General features: G+C 39.3%; 1 long non-coding RNA gene and 1 pseudogene across 2 annotated transcripts; one reads left to right on the top strand and one right to left on the bottom strand.

The window, feature by feature from the left end:
• The first annotated feature begins 326 nt into the window (after window positions 1-326).
• Window positions 327-1,459, top strand: LOC144373083 (heterogeneous nuclear ribonucleoprotein A1-like; annotated as a pseudogene).
• A 2,882-nt stretch (window positions 1,460-4,341) lies between these two features.
• On the bottom strand, window positions 4,342-8,330 carry LOC144373082 (uncharacterized). Of its 2 annotated transcripts, XR_013432873.1 has the most exons (3): window positions 6,659-8,330; window positions 6,001-6,129; window positions 4,342-4,694 (listed from the first exon to the last, which is right to left on the bottom strand). It is a non-coding gene; the product is annotated as an uncharacterized LOC144373082 (long non-coding RNA). The 2 variants fall into 2 exon arrangements; XR_013432872.1 differs by having other exon boundaries at window positions 6,001-8,330.
• Window positions 8,331-10,792: the final 2,462 nt, after the last annotated feature.

Genomic DNA, 10,792 nt, shown 5'->3' with positions numbered 1-10,792 from the left:
CCTGTCCTCATAAAGTTTTCCTCACTTCTCAATAGCACCATAGTCAATACATGGATCTTTGGGGGACACCCCAGTTCTAAACGATAACAAAGGTCAACTCAAGGTGTGGAGAAATATTTGGTTACACAAACCAAGATGGAAACTGTTGAGATTTCTTGTTCCAATAGCCAGAGGCTAAGTGTATATTTCCACAGGTTAGCGAAGGACATGGCTTATCACATTAACGAAAAGTGCAGAATTGAACTATCACAAAACACAATAAAAAAGCTCAAAGTTGGCTTTTCTGCCCGCGGATGCAGCATAGAAAGCATCGTTAAAGTCTCTTTTCCTGCTGCCATCATGTCTAAATCAGTGTCCCCTAAAGAGCCCGAACAGCTGTGGAATCTATTCATTGGAGGGCTGAGCTTTGAAACAACTGATGAAAGTCTTAGAAGCCATTTTGAGCAATGGGGAGCACTCACGGACTGTGTGATTGTGAGACACCCAAACACCAAGCGCTCTAGAGGCTTTGGGTTTGTCACTTGTGCCCCTGTGGAGGAAGTGGATGCAGCCATGAATGCAAGACCACACAAGGTAGATAAAAAAGTTGTGGAACCAAAGAGAGCTGTCTCAAGAGAAGATTCTCAAAGACTGGGGGCCCACTGAACTGTGAAAAAGATCTTTTTGGTGGCATTAAAGAAGTCACTGAAGAACATCACCTACGAGATTATTTTGAACAATATGGGAAAATCTAAGTTATTGAAATCATGACTGACCAAGGCAGTGGAAAAAAAGGGGGCTTTGCTTTTGTAACTTTGATGGCCATGACTCTGTGGATGAGATTGTCATTCAAAAATACCATACTGTGAATGGCCACAACTGTGAAGTGAGGAAAGCCCTGTCAAAGCAAGAGGTGGCTAGTGCCTCATCTAGCCAAAGAGGTCAAAGTGGTTCTGGAAACTGGTGGTGGTCGTGGAGGTGGTCTTGGTGGAAATGACAATTTTGGTCATGGAGGGAACTTCAGTGGTCATGGTGACTTTGGTGGCAGCCATGATGGTGGTGGACATGGTGGCAGTGGGGATGGCTACAATGGATTTGGTAATGATGGAAGCAATTTTGGAGATGGTGGAAGCTACAATGATTCTGGGAGTTATAACAATCAGTCATCAAATTTTGGACCCATGAAGGGTGGAAACTTTGGAGGCAGAAGCTCTGGACCTTATGGTGGTAGAGGCCAATATTTGCCAAATCATGAAACCATGATTGTAATGGTGGTTCCAGCAGCAGCAGCAGTAGCCATGGCAGTGGCAGAAGGTTTTAATACTGCCAGGAAACAAAGCTTAGCAGGAGAGGAGAGCCAGAGAAGTGACAGGGAAGCTAAAGGTTACAATAGATTTGTGAACTCAGCCAAGCAGTGTTGGCAGGGCCTAGCTGCTACAAAGAAGACATGGTTAAGACAATACTCATATGTATGGGCAAAAAACTCAAGGGCTGTACTTGCGACTAATTGTATAACAGGTTATTTTTAGTTTCTGTTCTGTGAAAAGTTCAAAGCATTCCACAAAGGGTATTAATCTACTTTGTTTTTGGCACCCGGGCTGTTGATTGCTAAATGTAATAGTCTGATCATGACGCTGAATAAATGTCTTTTGAAAAAAAGCTCAAAGTTGAAGTTACAGGATCTTCATGAGGGTCATCATATCCTGGGGTATCGGGGATCAATAGGTGGCAAAGAAAAAGTGGGTGTGGCTGCTGCAATGGACAGGAGAGTGAAAGCAGCTATCAGAATAGTCCATCTCTTGCAAAAGAGGGTATAGGCCCATTGTGTCCCTAAAAGTGAAATACCTGAGGGTCTTCTAAATCCTGACTGGATGTGAATAAGCAAAAGAACCATATATAAATTAGGGGTTTGTTTGAGCCATTAAGGCACAGAAGCCACTTTTCTGGGAACTCCTGGGTGAAATTCCCCAGTTCAAGAAAGCCCAGATCATGCTGGCCCTTGTCTTGGCTCACAGCTTTAGGACCAAACAACCTATTTCCTTCAAGATCCTTGCAACACCAAGAAACAAGCACCAAAACAACCCTCCTACCACATTGAAAACTATCTACTGACCCCCTTGATCTGTACCACGATAAATAAGACAAGCATGGGCCTATTCTTTGTTAGAAGTCAGACCCCTTTGATCAGCTCAATGGGTCACACCTACCTTTGAAAATATATAACCTTTGCCTTTTTGACTTTACTTCTTGATATATTACTTTCATAGTTTTTGGTGACCTTCACCCTTGTGAGATAGGCATGGTAACCATTACACTATGGTGATCCTCTACTCAAAATCTGAATCCCTCTAAAGCTAACAAGCTACAATTCATTGCTTCATCAATAGCCTTCAGGACAGGAACCCTCTCATTTTCTTAACAACTAAAATGTCAATAGCCAAAGTTAAATGAGAAAAATTCCAAAGTTAATAAAGAACATTTAAATTATGCTTTTTAATGGATTATTTTAATGGATTATTATGTTTGTTAGGGATGATGCTAACAGTAGTTCTGAAAATTATTAGAACAAGAAGCTGGCAATCTGAAATAATTTATTTCAGTGTTCTCATAATTGTCAGATTTCAATGTGGCTTATCCATCCAAGCAGGCCTGCCTTGTAATTAAATCATATAAATGTTTTATTGGTTCTAATGTAATTCCTAAACAGGTTAAATCAAATAAAAGCTTTGATAAGTATTTGTACCACTCCATACTACCTTTGGAGCTCCACTTACAGAAAGTTATAAAAATTATTTTATTTTTCTGATTTGTAAATGTGTGTACATAATGCTTATGTCTATGTTACATGATATTAAAATTGACTTATAAATCAATAAGCATGCTCATATTTTAAAATTAACATAAAATGGACCCAAATAGCTTTAATTCACTTGATTTAAAAAGTTTCAATTGAAATAGGGTAGAGAGATAAAAATAAAGATATCTTTAAAATTATTAATTCAAAATTTTCCAGCTGGTTAAATAATTAAGTTGGGGTTCAGTGATAGAATGCTCCCCTAGCACATGCGAGGCGCTCGGTTCAATCCTCAGCACCACAATAAATAAATAAAATACAGATATTAAAATAATAATAATAATAATAATAAAGTTGTTAATCCCTATGATATTTAAAATTTATATCTATTTGCTTCTAACAATTTTCTTTAACAGGAAAAAGATAATTAATACTGTTATCTACATTTGTTTGATGTCTTGTATCTTACAGTTAAGAATAAATACATTTAAGGTAAAGGGGAGTAATTATATGTCTTTATTAAAACAGGTACTTATTGATTTGCAAGGTTAGAGTGCTAGAATGTCATCCATTGGATGCTAAAATATCATCTACTAAATATAAAAACATCAGATCCTATTAACTAAAATATACTTAAACTTTAGATGTGTTTGTAATTTGGTTAATATAAAATAAGATCTAAAATTCCTTTATTTTCTATGTCCTCATGAGAACCAAGGGGCTGGGTGTTAAACTTCTATCAGGTGTGATTTATATAGAAAGGTTTAAGAAAAATTTCACCCAATAAAGTAAAAGGCTATAAATGTCTCAGTAAATTAAAACAAAATATGTACAAAATAATTTTCAAAATGTTTACATATAGCTAAATTGGTTACATGAAATTAACACAATCAGCTGAAGTTATTGAAAGATTTTTACTCTTTAAATCCTGCTAAGTTTCTGACATGAGGCCTATTTACCAATATAGATAAGATCTTTTCACAGACCTTTATTACTTGGGCATTCTAACTAAAGGATAAAAGAAATAAGAAATACTGAAAACATTAATCTACTCTCATTCCAATAAAATAATTTTTTATGTCTGTTGAGTTTTATTATTTTAAAAAAAACTAGTTTTAAAGGATTTAAGGTATATAAAATTTTGTTTAAACAATAACTGTTATTTTAAAAGTACCACATTACATTCCATATTTCAAATTTTTCTTTAAAAGCTAAACTTGGTTAATATAAAAAAATCAGTGTAATTATGATAATTATTAATAACATATTAATTGTATCTTTATTTCCCAAATATACACGTCATTAAAGTACAAGATTTAAAAGAACATTTTACTAAGCTGATGTTCTTCAAACAAAAGTTTCTACAACAATAGCTCTTAAACTATATAATAATAACAAATTAATTGGAAATTAATGGTGTTATTTAATATTTTATATTTAAATAAATACGTTATAAAATTTTACGTTACTCTCTACACTGAGAAGTAAACTATATTTCGAAAAGACAATTAAGACACACTGGCTTATTTAAAAGTTAACAATATGAAGTATATAATTTTTTTTGTGTGTGTGGTGTTAGGGATTGAACCGGGGGCCTTGTGCAAGGGAAGCACTTTACCAACAGGTCATGCCCTGCTTTGAAAATATGATTCTTGCCATTTTGTATTTATTTCTTGATAGATTACTTTCACAGTTTTTATTTCACAGCCAGCCCATCTCTCCCATGGGTACCTCACCCATGCTGGATATGAACGGAGAGCTGTAGGCTAAGTTAGAATACATGATGACGTACTGGAGGCCTCTGGATTTGTACTTCAATCTTCATCTGCTCTATGGAGGAAGAGCAGGGAGTAGACGGGCAGAAGACCGTTAAGGCCAGTTATTTAACTGAATCACATTTTCAGAAGTTTCTTGGGAGCACCTTTAGAAAAGAAACAGGTGTTACTTCGACTCTCTGAAGAAATTCTATCTCAATTCTTCTGGGTGCTCACTTTGGGATATGTATTTCCCTCCATCCATTACCCAAGGATCCAACAGCCTCTATCACCCTCCTCCCTTCTTTCCCACAGGCCAGAATCAGTTCCTGCCCTGCTATAGGCTTTGGTCTCAGGACTGAAGCCCTAATGACTGGATCTGCTCCCTGACTGGAAGTCTGCTCCTCCCCCGATAGGAGGGTCCATAGGACCTGGGGATGCGGAGAGTCCGGCCAAAGAGAGGGGATATGGAACCTAGTTCCCAGACTTTGGGTGGGGTTGCAGATGACATGTTTCTTCCCCCTTCTCCCTCAACCTCTCCTTACCTGGGAGCAGCAGAGCTCTAAAAGTGACTGGCCCTGCCTACTCCCTCCACTCTGGTTAAGTCAGCTGGAGCATCAGACCCCAGCAGCTGCTCAGCCCCACCAGTCTCTGCAGAGGCTCTGCTCAAGGCAGGGGCTGCTGAGCTGGCTCAGGATCTGGAGTCTGCAGGAGGCTGGGTTCCAGGGCCACAGCCCAATCCTGGTGTTGTAGGAGTCCCCAGAGAACTGGCATCCTCTGCCTTCATCCTGAACAGACTCCACTCTGTTTTCAACTCAGCTTCTGGAAATGAGCCTCCTGTGGAAATGCAGCCCTGAACTCCAGCCTTCCAGGTTGGGCTGGGAAAGGCCTTCCCTGTGCCTTACCCTGGCATTAGCCATAGGACCCTCTCTCTCCCTCTCTTTTATATATGAACATAATAACTTTATTTTAAGTTTAAACTCAGTGCCTAACACATGCTAAGCAAGCACTCTACCACTGAGCCAGGACCGAGGTCCCAGGACCCTCTTCTTTGACTGTGGGTATGAAGTTCCTTTCTCTGTACACACTGAATGGAGATACCATGCTGCCATCTTTCAGGATTGGGTATTTTCTTCCTGTGTTCCTGTTATCTCCACACCATGCCCCACTGTGTCCCTCTTATAGAAATCTGGTCTGAACCAGACCTGCATAAGCTAAAACCCTTTAGAATCCACAGGCGGCCTTGGTATGGTCACTCCTCTTTCCCTTGGGCCCTGACAGGGAGGATTTCTCAGAACTCAGGGCTGAGCATGGTCAAGCTATTGCTTCCAGTGACTGGAGGCCTGATTCTTCTGTCTCACCTCAGAATGGGAAGGACCAGTCAAGGTACAGACTAGGATCTTGGGAATTTACTTGCCTGTCCTCATTGCTCCCCCATCTCCCCCATCCCTCTCTTCAATCTGCCTACAATACCTGTCAGAAAAAAAATTATGATGCATCCTATGATGAGGATTCTAGTGATTAAAGGTACTGAATTCCAGTGATTAAAGGTACTGGCTGAGGACTTCTCAGTGACTGTGTCTGGGGTGGTGGTTGAAGGTCCTGAAATGAAAACACAAGAGTGTTAGCCCTTCTTCAGACCAAAATATGAGGACATATCTGCTTAGATCCTGCTGCCCCAAGTCATTCAGGAAGGCAGATCTCTGCTATGTGGCAGCTGCTGTGACAGGTCCTGAGAAGTGAGGGAGACAGGAAACAGGCCATGTCTTTAAGGGGCTCATACAGCTAATGGGAGAAGCCTGGGTGACCATACAACTCATCCTTCCTGGTGGCAGAATATGAGGAGACCCATGAGGATGGTGGTGGAGAAGCTGACATGTGAAGTGATTTAGAGGAATTTCCAAAAAGAGACGAGCACATGTCAGACCCAAAGAATGTGCACTAAAAAAGACACATTAGGAGGTGAGAAGGGAAAAAGATAGGAAGACTATAACTATGAATGTTAACCCAGGTCTGACTCATGCTTGATGGATTGTACACACACACACACACACACACACACACACACACACACACACACACGTAGCAGCATCTCATGTGAATCCCACTTCTTCCCCCTCCTGCCAGTTACCTGTTGGCTCCAACTCCGCCTCCCATTCCTTCAAGTTCTGAATCCAGGTTCTACAGTCACCTATCGAGGACCTGTGCAACAACTCGGTCACCTCCTTGTCATTTTCCCACATTTTTTTCATCCAGTTGGACCCAGGATGTATCTCTCTCCACTTTCTGTTGTCTGAGTCAAAAAGGAGCCACATCTGTTCATTGAAGCCAAACTTCCAGGAGCTGTTGGATTTATGCTGACAACACATCCTGCCCTCCAGGGTGTTCACACCTGCCCCCATCAGAGAGAAATCATCCTCCTTTCTTAACAAATCCTTTGTCCAACTCAGTACCACCTTCCCTGTTTTCCTTCTAATCTGGCTGTGTTCTATCCTCCAAAACAGCTATGTCTGGGCTTTTAGAGGGACCAACATCTAACTCTTTTTTTTTATATGCACACAATCAATTTCCTTCAACCAATATCAGCTCTCTCATGTCCCTGGACTATCCTTACATACCTCTGGCCATGTCATTTTCTGCTTTAATGTCAGCTAGTTTCTGATTTAGTGTATTCCCAATATCTCTCAGTGAGGTTTTCTGCTCTTCCCAGGTGACTGTGGCACTCACTTTCCCTCCCAGGGCACTCAAGGAGTTAACCTTGTCCATGCCACAGTCATAGGAGAAAAAATTCTTCTGGTCCACCTGGGCGTGGACTGTACACCATTGCTGTCCAGGTGCTGCCTTAGAAGTCATAGCAAAGGGAGTGAGTGCCTGTGAGGAAAAAAGGCGGGTTGGACTGGTAAGAAAGGACCCTTTAGGCATCTCCTCTCCATCCCTCTGAAGGGCTGAGCTGGCAGAGCAATAATGGCCCTTCCCAAGCTCTCTGCTTCACCTGTTTAAGGTGAGCATGTTCCCCTCCTTTGAAGTGGAGGGGACAACAACCTCATGTCCCAGGACATAGCCCACTTCCCCTCTGCCCTTTGAACAATGCCTACACGCAGCAGCACATCACCTTGCAATGGTGGTGCCAGGCCTGCTGTGAGGGAAGGGCCTGCCTGGCAGAGGATGATCAGACACAGGAGAAGGGACTGTGCATGCTGAGTCATGGTGGGTGCAGTGAGGATGGGATCACAGCTGCATGAGAAAGAGTTCATAATTATGGTTCATAGCTTTTAGCTTGACTCTTAGGAGATGGCACTACTGTCCCAGGAGATTGCCTTTTTTTAGGTTGGAAAGTGATATTGTAATCTGAATAAAATGAAAAATCCATAGTTTGAAGAAAGGTAGTAAAGGAAGGAATCAGAAGCATGTGCTTTGTGGCTCAGAAAATTGTATATGCCAGGTTAGATATACTAGAAAAGCCAGAAAAATGACCAGTCCACTGTGATTTTTAAGCAAGCCTGGGAGACTCTTGTTTATCAAGTGTATTAAAAATATCTAGTATCCAAACCTGAACCAAAATTAGTGGAAAGGAAGAAATAAATAATAAGTTCAGAGCAGAGCACAAATAATGAATCAGAGACTAAAAAGGAGCACGAGAGAGTAATGAAATAAGGAGCTGGTTCTTCAAAGAACTAAACACAGGTGAAAAGTCAGTAGCTAGACAACTAGGCAAAGTAGAGAGAAGACTCAAATTCAGACAAGAAAAGGGAAAGGTTGCAACTGACACCACAAAAGTACAAAGAATCATTTGAGATTATTAGGAACAAAGATACCCATGTTTGTTATTATTTGCAAAAATTTGGTAACCTAGAATAAATGGAAAAATTCCTGAACACGTACACATATATATCTTACCCAGCCAGATTGAATCATGAATAAATAAAAAAGCTGAGCAGACCTATAATAAGTAACAAGATTGAATCAGTAGTAATAGCCTTCCAGAAAAGAAAATTCCAATACAAGAGAGCTTTACTGCTAAAAGTTCTACCAAATATTTGAAGAACAGTTTCTAGTTCTCCTTAAGTAATTCCCAAAAATAGAAGAGAAAGAAATTCTTCCAAATACATTTGATAAAGCCAGCAATTCCATGATACCAAAACCTGACAACACACACAAAAACTAATCCACAGCTATTTTTTAAAAATATTTTTTAATTGTTGATAAAACTTTATTTTATTTATTTATTTGTATGTGGTACTGAGAATCGAACCCAGTGCCTCACACACGTCAGGCAAGTGTGCTACTGCTGAGCCCCAGCCCCAGCCACCACAGCTAATATTTTTGATGAATAAAGATACAAAAATCCTGAACAAAATACTAGCAAACTAAATTCAATTGCCCACTAGAAAGATTATTCAACATGACCAAGTGGAATGCATCTCAAGGATGCAATAATGGTTCAACACTATCTAATCAATAAATGTAATATCCCACATTAACAGAATGAAGGACAAAACCGATATAATAGATGTAGAAAATGCATTTGATAAAATCAACATCTCTTCATGATGAAAATGCTGAACAACTAGGTATAGAAGGAATACATCTCAACATGATAAAAGGTGTGTCAAATGAGCCATCAGCAAGCATCATATCAAATGGATAAACACTGAAAGTTTTTTTCTCTCAGATCTGAAACAGAAGAATGATGCCCATTTTACGACTTTTAATCAATGGAATTCTGGGAGTGCTTGCTAGAGCAATCAGGCAAGAGAAAAAATGAAGGGCATCCAAACTGGGAAAAAAGGAATAAAATTCTCACTGTTTGCAGATGAGCTGATGTTACATTTAGAAAACTCCAAGGACTTCACCCAAAACTAGTAGTGGTAATAGATGAATTTAGCAAAATTGCAAGATACAAAAAAATAAAATTATTAGAGTTGTTATATACAAATAGCAAATCATCTGAAATAAAAATCAAGGAAACAATACTACTTACAATAACTGCAAAAAATATAAAACCTTGGAACAAATTAAAATAAAGAGGTAAAAGATCTCTAAAATGAAAACTATAAAGTAATGAGGAAAGAAATTGAAAACAACAACAACACACACACACACACACACACACACAAATAAAAAGATAACCAATATTGTTCAAATGTCTATTCTACCCAACAAGATCAGCAGATTCAATGTAATCACTACCAAAACACCAAGAGCATTCTTCACAGAACTAGAAAAGACAATCTTAAAATTTCTATGGAACCACAAAGCTCCTGAAGAGTCACAGTTATCCTGCATGAAAAGAACCAAGCAAGAGGAGTTCCATGACTTGACTTCAAAATACAGGACAAAGCTGGAGTAATCAGAACAGCATGGTGCTGAATTTCAAACAGAAGCATGGACCCATGGAACAGAAGAGAGAGCATAGAATTCGACCCACACACCTACAGCAGCCTATTTTTGAAAAAGGTGTAAGAATGTACAGTAGAAAAAGGACAGTTTGGGGGCTGGGATTGTGGCTCAGCGGTAAAGCGCTCACCTACACGGGAATGACCCGGGTTCGATTCTCAACACCACATAAAAAAAATAAAGGCATTGTGTTGTGTCTATCTTAAAAAAAAATTCTCTCTCTCTCTTAAAAAAAAAAGACATTTTTTTCTATACATGGTGTTGGGAAAACAGGGTAGGGAATTCACAGGAAAAAGAATGAAACTAGACCCCTGTGGCTCTTTACTCAGAAACAATCGTCTCAAAGTGGTTTAAATGGGCAGTGGTAAAATGCTTGCTTACCAGGCAGGAGAACCAGGGATTAATTGAAAAAAATAAAATTTTCTTTTTAAATATTTTAAGGCTATTGTAATGGGAAAATATTTTTTAGACAAGACCCTAAAAGTAGAGAAAACAAAAGCAAAAACAGATAAACAAGATGAATCAAAATAAAAAATCCTCTGCACATCAAAGGCAACAGTTTTGGGAGTGGAGAAACAACCTACAGAATGTCAGAAAAGATTTGCATGTTGTGTATCAGGTAAGAGGTTATATATGGAACTCAAAGAACTTAATAATTAGAAAACAAATAGCCTGATTGCAAAATGGAGAAAAAAATCTGAAGACATTTCTCAAAAGTGATAAGTAAATGGCCCATAGGCACACAAAACTGTGCTCAGTATCACCAGTCATCTTTGAAATGCACATCACAACCACAAGGTGACATCATCTCACTCCAGTAAGAATGACTGTTAACAATAAAACAAACAAACAAACAAAAAGTGCCTGC

The sequence above is a fragment of the Ictidomys tridecemlineatus genome, unplaced genomic scaffold, assembly GCF_052094955.1.
Source record: "Ictidomys tridecemlineatus isolate mIctTri1 unplaced genomic scaffold, mIctTri1.hap1 Scaffold_225, whole genome shotgun sequence".
Lineage (NCBI taxonomy): Eukaryota > Metazoa > Chordata > Mammalia > Rodentia > Sciuridae > Ictidomys > Ictidomys tridecemlineatus.
Note: the sequence above shows the minus strand (reverse complement) of the source record. Positions and strands in the feature narration are given on the sequence as shown.